Source organism: Muscardinus avellanarius, assembly GCF_963383645.1.
Source record: "Muscardinus avellanarius genome assembly, chromosome: 7".
Taxonomy (NCBI): Eukaryota; Metazoa; Chordata; class Mammalia; order Rodentia; family Gliridae; genus Muscardinus; species Muscardinus avellanarius.
The window spans coordinates 84,915,641-84,930,553 of NC_137793.1; positions in this window are offsets into that span (position 1 = coordinate 84,915,641).

Consider the following 14,913-nt stretch of genomic DNA (forward strand, 5'->3'; position numbering starts at 1 on the left):
AGTGCGGGCAGGCAGCTGGCGGCTCTGGCTTTAAGCGGACTCTCTCCCCAACCCTGACCTGCTCAGCGATTCACAGGCCCTCCGGTAACCCGGGTCCTGACCAGCTTTAGCTCCCTTCTCCACCGCAGGCCTGTCTGCCAACTCTGGTGTCTGCCTAGTGGAGGACCTCAGACCTTCCCTCTTTACCCGAAGCCTGTGGTGGTGGTAAACACTTGTAACCTCAGTACTTTGGGAGGCTGAGACTGGAAGATTGCAGGTTCAGCCAGCCTCAGGAACTTAGGTCCTCTGCAACTTAGTGAGACCCTGTTTCCAAATAAAAAATAAAATAGGGCCGGGCATGGTGGAGCACGCTTGTAATCCCCGCGCTTGGGAGGCTGAGACAGGAGGATCACACAGGTTCGAAGCCAGCCTCAGCTACTTAGTGAGGCTCTCAGCAATTTAGTGAGACCCTGTTTCCAAATAACATATAAAATAGGTCTGGGAGTATAATCCGGAGTTTGAAAGCCTCTGGGTTCCGTCCCAGTACCAATAAATAAATAAATAAATAAATAAATAAATAAATAAAATATGGCTGAGGGTATAGCTCAGAGGTAGAATGCCCCTGGTTCAATCCCCAGTAACTAGCACACACACACACACACACACACACGCATGCACACACACATATGCACACACATGCACACGCACACGGACGCAGGCTGGAAAAGTCAATGAGTCTGTAGAAGAGAAAGGGAAAGCAAGCAAAGCAAGGTCAAGATGGTACAGCTAACAAGAAATGGCTTAGGTGACTGATGGAGTTTTCAGGTGTCAAGTCTCGTGAGGTCCTACTGAGTGCTGGAACTCTGAGCTGGAATCAGGTACTGGAAGACTACAGGGGCCGGGCTTTACCCTTGAGCAGGGAAGAGTTCAGCTGCGGGGTTAGCAGTCTATCGTTTATTCATTCCCCTCATGACTCAAGCCCTACTGTGTGCTGAGCTCTGCAGAAGGTAGGGAATGTATTGCATCACTGGTATAGCAAGGTCTTAGACTTGAGATGGCAGACTGAGGGCAAGTTAGCACAAATAAGTGAAACTCAAAGAGGAAAGGGGACAGCACTGGAGTTTGGAGGAGGGAGGAAGAATGACATCTCAGCAGCTACTGGGGCCACCATTTACGAGTGCTCGTGTATCCAGCGCTCTGCACTGCCTCATTCGCACTCACCACAGCCTTGTTAGAGCGTGTTTGCTTTGGTGCTATTTCTATCATTCTACAGAAGAAACGGAGACTCAAAAAACATTAGGTAACTCGCCTAGCTAGTAAGTAGAAAAGCCATACCTCAAACCCAGTCTGTGTGGTGCCAAATCTTGGAGGGTAGGGAGGCCCATCTGGACTCGACTGGATTTGGAGAATTGGATTAGAAGTGAATGGAGCTACACATACTTAGTACATCTATTACGTGTTGTGCTCTTTGCCAGGCACAATTGCCAGGATACAGCAGTTTCCTCTTCTGGTAATGCCCTTCCCTGGTCTTCACAAGCCCCAAGAAGGAACTGGGAAATGAAAGAGTGAGAGGGAGATGGGAGGAATAAAGACGAGGGACAGAAAGAAAAGGAGAGGTCACAGAGGAGGGAAGACCTAGACTCAGAGGGAGGATGAGGACACAGCCCTGGAATCCATCCACCCTCCAGCCCTCCATCCACCCCTCACACTCTGCACTCAGCCAGTGGCAGGGAAGATGGTCTTCCAGTGAAGGGGGCACAAATACTTTGGTCCCAAGATCTTGGTCTTCTATGGTCTATTTGCTTAACCTTCTAGAAGCCAGGGTCTGGGTGAGGTGGATGGGGACAGGACTGGGGAAAGCCTGCTGGCAAAGGAGAATCCAAGTGGAAAGGGGCTTTTTGATCTCCACCCTAAAGTGGCCTAGAAATGGAGTCCTGGGTTCCATCTGTACAGCCTTGCCCTCACCTGCCGGGACACTTCATACCAAAAGCATTCCAGAAAGCAGGCTCAGCAATGACGCTGGGCCCCGGGGGAGAAGGCTGGAGCCACAGGAGTATTTAGTGCCACATCAGTGCTTCCGGAATGTGAATAACCCAGACTGGGGGGGGGGGGTAGAAGATAGGAAAGGCTTCTGAATGCTCCCTGCTCCCAGAGCACGAGCTGTGTGTGTGTTGGGGGCCTCAGTAGGTAGTGCCCGGGCTTCTCTCTGTAGGGGCAAGGATCGCAGATGACGTTAGCCTGCCCCACCATCAGGATGACTCCTTCACTCCTCCCTCTGCCCCAGCCAGCTGCTGCCTTAAGCCTCCTGGAGGAAAAAAGTGTAGAAGGAGAAACAGTAGCTATCCAGATGTGACGGGAGCAGGGGTCCCCTGCAGGTCACAGCTCACCCCCCTCAGAGCATCCCCTGGGCATTGTGCCTTGCAGGGGCTGAGGCTCTGGGAGGCAGAATCTGGAGAGTGACTGACAGCAAGAGCAAGTCTTGAAGATGAGGGTGGACTCAGGACAAAGGAAAGATTGGCTGAAAAGACTGGGCAGGAGAAGGGGGTGGGAGGGTGGGGACCACATCATAGAGGACAGGGGTGGTTTTATGGAAAAGAGAAAGCGGTAGTTTGGAGCAAGACCAGTGCAGGATTCTGCTTCATAAGGAGTCACCTACATCAACTGCTCATTCACCCGTCCGCTCTACTGGTGTTTAGTTACCAGGGGCCTACAGTATACGCTTTCTAGACCCTGGAGATATACTTGTAAACAAAACCACCAAATATCTTTACCCTCAGGGAGCTTCCCTTGTAGCAGAAGAAGACAGAAAAAACAATAAATATAATAAAAAAGTAAATTAGCAGAGCATGATGGCACACGTCTGTAATCCCGGCTACTAGCTAAGGCAAGAGGCTTATGAGTTTGAGGCCATCCTGGGGAACACAGAAAATAAAATCTAGCTGGGGATGTAACTCGGTGGTAGAACATTTGCCTAGCATGAGGGAGGCCCTGGGTTCGATCCCCAGTACCACAAAACAAAAGAAGTAAGCTATGAACTGTATTAAAATGTCTTTAAGTAGTAGGGGAAATACTAAAAATCAGGATGGGATGCAAGAATAAAATGTCAAGCCGTGTGTGTCTATCTGAAAGAACAGTATCCCAGGTGAAGGGAAAAGTTGACTTGAACATTTTAAGGCAGGAGCATGCTGTTCAGAAAAGTTCTAGAACAATCAGTAAGGCCAGAGCAGAGTGAAGGAGAACAGCAAAAGATGGAGTCAGGAGAGGTCATGGAGGTGGGAAAAGTAGATTACATGGGGCTTTGTGAGCGGATACGCCAGCTTCATTCTGTGCAATGGGGAGCCACTAGGAGGTTTCAGGCAAAGGAGTAGGAGTAAGGTGAATTAACTTAGTTTTTTTTTTATTGCTCTAGTTTTCCTTGACAATAGTGGTGGGAAGGCCAAATTGGGATCAAGATGACCCAGCAGGAGGCCAATTCTAGTGAGAGGCAGTGGGGCACGGGCTGGAGTTGCAGCAGTGAATGAATAGTCAGTTTGGGGGAGATAGCTTTTTGAGGTACTGGGGATGGAACCCAGGGGCATTCTACCTCCGAGCTACACCCCCAGCCCTATTTTTTATTCTTTACTTTGAAACAGTCTCACTAAATGGGGAAGGGAGGGCCTCACTAAGTAGCTGAGGTTGTCTGCAAACCTGCAATCCTCCTGTCTTAGTCTCCCAAATACTGGGATTACAAATGTGTGCCACCATGCCCAACTAGGGAGAGATGTCTTAAAGGAGGAGATGGCAGGCTTTCCTGATAGATTGGATGTGGGTTATAAAAAGAGATAACCAAGGATACTTTACCCAGGCACGGTGGCACATGCCTGTAATCCCTGTACTTAGAAGGATAGGAGGATCACGGGTTTGAGGCCAGCCTCAACAATTTGACAAGACTCTGTTTAAAAAGAAAAATTTTTTTTAAAGGGCTGGTAGTATAGCTTGGAGAAAAATGCCCCTGGGTTCAGTCCACAGTACCCAATTTAAAAAATAATAAAGAATAACCCCCATGGCTTTTGGCCTGAAGAACTTGGAAGGATGGAGTGTCCTTTAGCTGGGGAGGTGGGTGGCTTGCAGGTAGGAGGTGTGGGGTAAACTTGGCAAGGGGGAGAGCACTTAGACCACCAAAGCAGATGAGTGGAGATAAGGAGCCTGGGAAGGAGACATGAGTCAGAGATAGAGATCTGGGAGCTGGTGCTACAGGGAGTTTCTGATTTGGGTAGAAAATTAGACTAGTCAGTCTCTGGTGTCCCTTCCTGCTGTATAGTCTAGGATTGTATTGAGTGGGAAAGGAGCCCTCTCCAAAGCTGGCTTGTTCCTCACCAAATCTTGTCTGACATAATTGTGGGAGGTGGGAGGTAGGTGCTGAGCTGGAGGGGCGGGTTTTGCTAGGTTGAGGTCTGCTCTTTTCTCCTGACACAGTTTAAAGGGCTTTCTTTTAAGGATGAAAGGAGAAGGTTGGGGGGAAATAGTTCTTCATATGGCCTCTCTTTGCTGAGATTCGATTTCCTTATATATAGGTAAGAGTTCTCAAGACTCCCCAGCTCTGAAACCCTATGTTTGCACATCTTCAAACGCTCCCGCCGCCTTCCTAAGAACCTTAGAAATGTCACCCTTGAAGCCGGGCCGTGGTGGCACACGCTTGTAATCCCAGCACTCGGGAGGCTGAGACCAGAGGATTGCGGTTCGAGGACAGCCTCAGCTACTTAGTGAGGCCCTTTGCAACTCAGTGAGACCTGGTTTCAAAATAAAAATAGGGCAGGGGGTGTAGCTCAGAGGTTGAATGCCCCTGGGTTCCATCCCCAGACCCGCAAAAAAAAAAAAAAAAAAAAAAAAAAGAAATGTCACCCTTGGTCCAGGGCTCTTGGCCCCTACAGAGGATCATGAATTGCTTTGGAGAGCAGACACAGGGAGAGGGACAAGGATTCCCAGTCATCTTCCTGTGTTCCAGAACTTTCTACTCAAATCTCTGGGGAGACCAGCCCACTGCGGGCCAGGAATCTGCATTTTCAAAGCATAGCAAGTGGCTCTGATCACACTGAAGTCTGAGACTTACTCAAGGTGGGGGCTTTTAAAGAGCTGCTGCCTCTGGACAGCCCTTTCTCTGCCTTATCTGCCTTATCTGCCTCTGAACCCTGCCCTGAGAGATCAACTGCTCTCCTCCCACAGAATCCCCCCTTCTTCCCAGGGGTCCCTTCCCTTTTCCCCCCAGCCTCCAGGCCCCTTCCTCAGCCGACCCAAGGGAATCTCAGTTTCTCCCTCTCCCCTCTCCAGGAGTATACTTCACATGAGTCATCCCAGCTAGGGGAGGGGTTTCAAGTCCATACATGGGCAAAATCTCATAGGTTTCAGTCTCTAGGAAAGGGTCAGACTCAGCTCTCCACTCCTCTCCCCCAAAGGAATTCCCCTGAGAAGAAGAAAGAGTCTGGGGCTGGCTTTGACCGGATAGGATTCTAGAAATAGCCCAGCTTTTCAGGAGGTAGATTGGTTTGTCTGACTCAGCTTCCCTGATAAACAGACACTGTCAGCCAGGATTTTCCCAGCCCCAGAGGCTCAGTCCTGGCTTCCTAGTGGAAGTGTTCAGTTATGTCTTTGGAGTTCAGGGCCCAGCCAGCATCCCTCCTCCTTCCTCTTTCCTCCTCCCCAACACTCTCTCCAGGACTGAAGCTCCATGCTGCAGGGACCTGGGCTCTGGATTGCGGAGGAGCTCAGCTACTGCCGCAGTACTGGCTGTATGACCTCCCCACATCTGGGGATAAGGTGCAATGCCTTTCAAAGCTCCCACTTTGGATTCTGAAAGGCCCCTGAGCGCTGGCTGCAGAACGTCAGGCAGCCTGGGCTCCCTGGCTGCAATCACCCATCACCATCACTTTGAAGGCAGGTCTCTGCTTAGTAGCAATGCCATACTGGGCAACAGGGCAGCCGCTGCCAGTATCCCCTCTCCAACAAAGGACCTCCCAGCCCAGTGCCCAATCCTCTGTGGATGGGAAAGCCATCAAAGAGGCCGGGTGGTGCCTGGGAAGAGCTGGCTGGGCTTCATGTGGTGGCCGGCCTCACCGGAAACTTCTTCACCATGATGGGTCTAGGTTTCACTTTGCTGTTGAGAAAGCTTGCTCAGAAACAGGTCTAGGAGGCTCAGGCAGATTACGGACCTCTAGGAAATGACTAGATTCAATCAAGGTGCCAATTCATTGATTTATAATGAAGATCTGAACTGCTGCCAACCCAACCAGATACTTGGGGTGCTGATGAGCACATTTGCTGCCAGGAGCGATTTTATATGGGAGAAGGGGAGCCCCAGTTCAGTGCGCAGGTCACCTGGACAGCATGGAAGCTGGGCAAGGAGAGCCAGCCCAATAGTTTTCACAGCACTGCCAGCCTCTAAGATGTCACGTTAGAACATACAGCAGGACACGGTGATGCATGCCTGTAATCCCAGTACTTGGACAACAAGAGGATTGCCGGTTCCAGGACAGCCTCAGCAACACAGCAAGACTCTCGGCAGCCTAGCAAGACCCTATTTCAAAATAAAAAATGAGCTGGGGGTATAGTTCAAAGGTAGAATGCCCCTGTGTTCAATCCCCAGCACAACAAAAATAAATAAAAAGAACATCCTTCTCTAGCACAGCTCTGGAGAGTGCCACGCACACATTTAATTTTGTTTGTTTGTTTGTTTGTTTGACCATTTATTCATTCATCGTGGTGCTGAGGATTGAACCTAGGGATGCTCTACTTCTGAGCCTTTTTATTTTTATTTATTTTGGTAGTGAAGGTAGAACCCAGAGGCATTCCCCTTCCAAGTTACACCTCCAGCCCTATTTTATTTTTTATTGGGAAACAGAATTTTGTTAAGTTGCTGAGAGCCTCACAAAGTTGCTGAGGCTGGCTGCAAACCTGCTATCCTCCTGTCGCAGCCTCCCAAGTACTGGGATTAGAGGCATGTGTCACCACTCTGTGTATGTATGTATTTATTTTTAAACAGAGTCTGGCTAAATTACTACACTCTGGCCTCAAAACTTTGATCTTCCTGTATCAGCCTTCCAAGTGCTGAGATCACAGGCATGCTCCCCACACACCTCCAATGCCACAGTGACAACCTCCCGGGGTTAGCACATTCTTTTAGTTCTTTCCTAAAGACAGGAGCCGGAACTCAGAGTTTTTGCCCATTTATGGACTTGAAGCCCCCTCCCCCAGCTAGGATGACTCATGCTCCCAGCTAGCCCTAAAAAAATACTCCTAGAAAGGGGAAAGGGAGAAACAGCCCGAGTAGGATTAGCTCAGGAAGGCCACCCGCCCGAGGGAGAAGGGAAGAGACCATCAGAAGGCGCACTTTGCAAGAACTTAGTCACTCTCACAGGCCACTCACATGTGTCATTTTGCTGCAGGGATCAAATGAGACAACACATGACATACTTTATAAGCAATCCATCACCGAAGAACACCGGGAGTGAGAGCACACACTCAATAAATGCTTAATACAGGGCTTGCACCTGCTCTCCTGGCCCCAGCCCCTCATAAAGCGGGAATCCCAGAATTACACCAGTGGAAACCCATCCCCTAATAAACTCACCGAAATTTACTGAGCCCTTGCTATTGTTCTAGGTGCCATGGAAAATACAGAAGCAATTAAGACAGGGTCCCCTCCCTCAAGGAATTTGTGTATAATAAAGTGGGAGCTATAAACTACCACCTACGGATGGTCGTTAACAGCACAGAAGCGAGTGGGCTAAGGGTGTGGGTCTCGTGCGGAGATGCTCAAGTCCCATTGGAGTTGGTGGTGATGGGGCCCCTGTGTAGACATGGGCTAGGCCACTGGCTGTGACCCATCACTACTCTCTGGGCACTGGATGGGCAAGGAGTGACCTAACCTAGTACGGGGCTGGGGATGCCTGGGCCCTGAAGCAACAGCTTACTTGAGGCCCCTCCATGGGATTGGAGAGTTCCGCATCTCTAGTTAGCCTTGCGTTCCCCCAGCCGTTTCTGAGAGGGTCAGTACAAGAAGAAGATATGCCATGGGGGTCTGAGGTGGAGTGGACCAACTCCTTCCCTTGCCAGTCATGCTCGGGGAGGGGGCAGCAAGCAGCAGCTCACTGACCCTGGCTTCCAAGGAGCAGGAGCCCCACCTGCATTCTTGCTGGTCTGTTTCATCCTTGCTCCATGCTTGAAAAGGCTGTGTGTCCATGTGTGTGTACATGTATGAGTGTGGTCCTGAGGACTGAACCCAGGGGCATTCTACCCATCAGCTACACCCCCAGCCCTATTTTATTTTGTAAGTGTACCTCACTATGTTGCAGAGGGCCTCACTAACTTTCTGAGGCTGGCTGTGAACTTGTGATCTTCCCGTCTCATCCTCCCAAGTACGGAGATTACACACATGCACCACCACCTCCAGCTAAGGATTGGCTTTCTTTTTTTATTAGTTATTATATCCTTTATAAAGAAACAAAAGCCTAAACATGTAGGTATGCCCCCAATCATGAAGGAACCATCTTCCGATGCAAGTCATATTTGTTTCTATGTATATACCTATATACTTGTATCCCCTTAAATGTTTATGTCCCAACTACAAAAATGGAACTGGAATGGTTTTATAGAGATAAACGATCTTCTTAAGCTCGTAGTACAAACTTTTGAGGTGAAGGTGGCTTTCTTTACATGCCTCTTTAAACCTTCCAGGGGAGGCAGAAATGCCCTGCTCTTTCTTGCTGCACGGTCAGCTTGGTCCACCTACATGCGTCCCGTGCCCAGGCCCCTTGGGCCAGTCTGTCTAGATCTTTTTTCGTTCCTTACTCTGGCTCTAGGTAAGATCCAGCCTCAGCCTCCACTGACTCCACTACTTATTCAGAAATAAGAACCAACTTTGAATCGCATTAAGTTATATATTACACCAATCCCACCCCAAATTAACTTCTGGGGCAAAGGATACTGATCACCATGGAAATCTCTGGCATTGGTTCTCAAAGTGTGGCTCGGGAACCCCTGAAGTGTTCCCAAACCCTTTCAGAGGGCACATTTGGTCAGAACTGTTTTTTACCAATAAAATGTGTTTTTTTTTTTTGTTTGTTTATTTGTTTGTTTTGTTTTGTTCCTTTTTTTTTTTTTTTTTTCTGGTACTAGAGATTGAACCCAAGCTAGTCCCCAGCCTTTTTCATGTTTTGTTTGAAATGAGGAAGGTCTCGCTATGTTGAGTTTTGCTACTTGCTGAGGCTGAACCTGTGATCCTCCTGCCTCAGCCTCCCAAGTACTGGGATTACAGGTGTGATCCAACACGTCCGGCTTTTACCAAAATGGTAACACCGTTTGCCTTTTTCACTCTCGTTCTTTCATGAGCACACTCATGTACTATAGTACTACAGAGTGGAGACGTACTATACTTTATTTTTATTTATTTATTTATTTATTTATTTATTTATTTATTTATTGGTGGTACTGGGGTTCCTGGAAGCCCTTCTACCTCCGGGCTACACTCCCAGACCTATTTTTTACATTTTCATTTTGGAAACAGGGTCTCCTAAACCAGCGCGCGCGGCTGGCTTCGAACCTGCGCAATCCTCCTGTCTCTGCCTCCCAAGCGCGGGGATTACAAGCGTGCGCCACCACGCCCGGCGACGTACTATACTTTATATTAAGTACTTTATAGCACTTTATAGTACAGTGGAGAAGCTTCATGCGCGTGGTATTACAACAGGCTAAATACGGGAGGTAGAGGTGTCCAATGCAGCACAACCATGTGAGTGTGTTTTAACACTGTCAAACTGTACACTTATAAAGGGTTGTGGTGTTAAGTTTATTATATTTTTTCACCACAATTAAACTTTTAAAAATCTAAAGAAATCGGAGGGTTGTGGATGTAGCTTGAGGGTAGAACACTTGTATAGCGTGCCTGAGGCCCTTGGTTCCATCCTCAGCAGCTAAAGAAGTAAATAAATACATAAAACTGCAAAACAGAACAAAGCTGGAAGTGGTGGTGTCTACCTGTAACCCCCAGTACTCAGGAAGCTGAGGCAGAAGGATCACAGGTTCTAGGCCAACCCGGTCAGTTGAACAAGACATTGTCTCAAAATAAAAGAGATAAATAAAAATAAATAAATTTTTTAAAATGGGCCAAGCGTGGTGGCACACACTTGTAATTCCAGTACTTGGGAGGCTGAGACAGGAGGATTGCAATTTTGCAGCCAGCCTCAGCTACTTAGTGAGGCCCTTGGCAGCTTAGTGAGACCCTGTTTCAAAATAAAGAATAAAATAGGGCTGGGGTATAGCTAGGGGTAGAATGTCTCTGAGTTTAATCCTCAGTACAATAAATAAATAAATAAATAAGGACTGGGAATATAGTTTAGTGGTAGAAAACTTGCTTAGCATGCATGAGGGCCTGGGTTCAATCCCTAGAACAACAACAAAAACAAAACAAAACAAAAAACAAAAAGGAATGCTACTCTTTTTACTAATTTTTTGGAGGAAATATAGTTGTTTTTCATTTTTTTTAAATTTTGTTTGCTGAGGTCTGTGGCACATGGTTGTAATCCCAGCTACTTGAGACTCTAAAGCAAGAGGATATCAAGTTCAAGATAAGCGTAGGCAATTTAGTGAGACCCTGTCTGGAAAATAAAATAGGCGGGACATGTAGTTCAGGGATAGAGCATCCCTGGGTTCAATCCCCAGCACCAACAAAATGAAATAAAACAAACAAACAATCAAAAACCCCTACAATGCCGCTCTTTTCACTCATTTTGGGGGGAAATGTAATTTTTTTCATAAAAAAGTATTTTATTTGCTGAGTGCTGTGGCACATGACTAATCCTAGCAGCTCAGGAGAATCTCAAGTTTGATGTGAGCCTTGACAACTTAGCAAGACTATCGCAAAATAAAAAGGTCTGTAGAAATAGTACTGTGGTAGAGTGGGTTCAGTCTTCAGTACCACATCAAAAAATGTTTATCGAAACATGCAATAATTACTACTGTTATATTAATAAATTTAAATTTTGTTTTTTGTTTTTTGGCACTGGCTATTGAACCCAGGGCCTCTACACGAGTGCTCTACTACTGAGTACCCTAATCCCCCTTGTTTTTTGGTGGTCCTGGGGGTGTAACTCAGAGACTTTCTACTTCTGGACTATTTTATGTTTTCTTTGGAAACAGAGTCTCACTAAGTTGCTGAGAGCCTCACTAAGTAGCTGAGGTTGGCTTCGAACCTGTGCTATCCTCCTATCTCAGCCTCCCAAGTACTGGGATTACAAGCATGCACCACCATGCCCAGCCTCCCCTAGCCCTTTTATATTTTTACTTTGAGATAGGATCTTGCTAAGTTGCCCAGGCCGGCCTCCAGCCTCAGCCTCCCGAGTTGCTAGGATTACAGGTGTGCTCCATTGCACCCAGCAGGTGCACCCTCAACTTTTAAGAGCCCAAAAGAATCCTGAGCTGAACACATCTGAAAATGCTGCTCTTGTGAGAAGGACTGTATCAGGTAGAGTTGCCAGATGAAACAGAAGATGCCCAGTAAAATGTGGATTTCAGACAATGAATACATTGTTATTATAATATTGCACAGTACATGCTTAACTAAAGAGTTATTCATTGTTTATCTAAAATTCACATATAATTGATGTCCTATATTTTTATTTGCTAAATCTGGCAACCCTAATAGCCAGAAAGATTTAGGATAGACAACAGAAAGAACTTGGGTCAGTACTGGGCTTCCCACCCCAGGGACAGAGAATTCTCTATTCTAGGCTGCGTGGAGAACAGTGAATGTGTCCGTGGGCTGGCCTCCAAATGCTTAGGGCTACAGTTCAAACCAGGGGAGTGGTCTTTCCCCAGCTGGACTCAGAGACTCAACCACCCTCCCAGAAACCCAGGGAGCTGGAGGACAAGCGAAAAAATAAATAAATCAACCACAGGAAGCGGTGAAAAGTGGAAGAGAGCGTCAGTGTTGTTGTTTTTAAGGGGCGGAAGTGGCACTGGGTGGGTGCATGTTGGGTAGGGGCAGGGGAACCGAGCTCCTGGGAGAATGTCAAGCCACAAGGAGGTGAGGTCATCTGGCTTCCCTCTCCCCTCGTGCTCTGCTAAAAATAGCTGTGGTTGTAGAAGGGGCAAGGCCAACTGAGATCTGGGTGGGCCTGTGCAGAAGCACAGCTGGTGTGTGTGGGGGTAGGACTTTAGGCCAGGTGGGGAGAAGAACCAAGAGGCATGCTTCGGGTTGCAAATAGGCAAATGGCCTCAGGAGCAGCCCAGAGGAGAATGAAGGAGGACAGGCTGATGATGGTCCCTCCTCTGGTCAGCCCAGGAGCTTTGAGCAGCCTTCTTCAGAAGAAGGGACAGATGGGTGCCCTAGATATCCAGCTGCTAGGGAGTTGTGGTGCATAACTTGTTTTCCTTAACATTTATCAAGCATTTACTGTGTACTTGGTATGAGGCCAGGGATCCTGGACTGAATAAAATGTGCTCCCTGTCTTCAGAGCCCGAAGTCCACTGGAGGAGAAATGCATAGAACCCATGCAAATTCACAAATTCATTGTAAGAATTGATAACTGGAATTCCAGGCTGCAAACTGGAGCAGGCTGGAGAATCGCCCACCTGCTGTGCGCGGAGCAGGTCTCCAAGCTTCTGGCTCTTCCCTGCCCAGGCATCTTGCCCACTGTTGGGAGCAAAGCGAAGTCATCTGGTTTGGAGAGACATTAAAAAAAATGACAATTTTTACCAGGCATGGTGGCACACGCCCATAATCCCAGCTACTTGGCTAAGGTAGGACAATTACAACTTAGTGAGACCAGCCTGGCAACTTAGCGAGATTCTGTCTGAAAATAAATAATAAAAAGAGTTGGGGGATATATCTCAATGGTGGAGCACCTCTAAGAAAAGAAAAAAACAACATCCAGTGTTGGACAATGTTGGTTCCTTAAACCATCTCCCTTACCCACCAACCACAGCCTGGGAAAACTGTTAGATGTTTCTGCTGTCACCTCTCCTCTTTTTTTTTTCTTTCTTTTCTTTTTCTTTCTTCTATTTATTTATTTTTTGGTGCCAGGATTGAACCTAGGAGAATTTTACTTCCAAGCTGCACCCCCAGCCCTATTTTATTTTTTTACTTCAAGACAGGGTCTCACTAAGTTGCTGAGAACCTTGCTGTGTTGCTGAGGCTGCCCTTGAACCTGTGATCCGCCTATCTGAGCCTCCCAAGTAGTAGGATTTCAGGCATGCACCGCCATCCCCAGCTGCTTCTGCTGGTTTCTGAGAGCCAGCTTTGGCATTCATCTAGCAGGGAGCTAGGGTGGCATGGCAGCAGAATCCAGAGAGGTCCTCAGGATCCAGTGAGAACCAGAGTAAGGCCTGTATCGAGGAAGGGAGGAGAGCCAGGCCCATAGCCCTGGGTGCTGGGCAAAAGCTTCCTGAAGGGAGGCAGTGAGGCCCTGCAGGCTGAAGAGTTTTCTGGGTCACATAGAGATGGTTTTAGGAAGCAAGAATTCCTTGGAAACTTAAAAATTGACCTCAAGGAGTAAAGTCTAGTGCCTTTAAACTTCAGGCACACAGATGCGGTATACACTGGGTTCCCCTTCTCTCCCAGACCACAGACTGTTCTTTGGGGTATGTGCTCCAACAACTGTACCCATTCTTGGGACAGGCCAGGACCAGGTATTCTTTCTCCATCCCCTGAGTTCCTGTGGCTCAGGCTCCAGGCCCACCCTTTGTCCATCTTCTCTCCCAGGCCACAGCTGGCTGCTGCCTGAGCCCTTCTCTGCCTTTGCCAGGGGGAACTGAGTGCTGACACCACAGCTGTGCAGAGGCCATGGGACCAGCCTCTCCTGTGGCCCTGGACAGCCAGTTCTCCACTGGATCTTCCCCAGTGGTGGGCAGACCCTATGGGGCCTCTCTGAGGGGCTGAGGGGGAAGGAAAGTCCCCTGTGGCTATCCAGACTGTGTGGCTTAGGGAGTCATTGGCTTCTCTGAGCCCTGACCTCCTATTTGTCCATGTATCACCTGTCCCCTAGGGCAGCGGTGGTGCAGATGTGACATGAATAACCAGTTTCTGAGCCCTGGAGTGGTATGAGAGGGGGTTGCTATTAATTTGCCGAACTATGAGGCAGTTGGACCAGGTGGGCGGTCCAGAGTGCAAGTTTTCAGGGGTCAGCTTCCAGATGGGGATTCCTAATCTGCAGCTCTTGGATGGTTTGTGGGGTCCCTGATGCCACGTACAATGTCTGAGCAGATGCATTTTTTTTTTAGAAGACCATGCAGAGTTCCCATCAGACCCTCAAGGGGGTTTGCAACTGAACGCCTGTTAAGAGCCACTAGGGGATCCCTGGGGGCTTCCTCTGTGGGTGCCATCTCCCAAACACTGCAGAGGGCCCGAGGGGCCTCTCAGCCCCCCAGCCAGCAGCTGCTAAGGACAGTTAATGACCTAGTGTACCTGTACCACATGGACTTCACACTGTCCGAGCTCAGTGCAGGCAGCAGGAGACAACAACGCTCAGAGCTCGTAAAGGTCGAAGTGTGCAAGCCGAGGAGGCGGGGCTTCGGCGCCGCCCTCTCTGCCCACTGCCTTTGCTGGAGACAGAGTTCCGTTCTACACCCTGTGCTGTGTCAGTGGAATGTTTCCAGAGGACACAGGCCAAACCAGGATTGTTTTGCTTTTGTTTCTGTTTTGCAGGGTTGGGGATGGAGCCCAGGATCCTGCACTGCTGGTCAAGTGCCCTATTGCTGATCTACAGCCCCATCCTGTCAGAGGCCTTGAAACCATGTCTTAGGAAAATGACTTAGAGTGGGCCTTGCAAGTGGACGCTGATTTTTTTTTCCCCAGTGCTAGAGATGGAGCCCACCACCTCACACATGCTAGGCAAGCGCTCTACCACTGAGCTACATGCCCAGCCCTGGCATGAGATGCTTGAAGTGCTGACTAATAGATTCTTC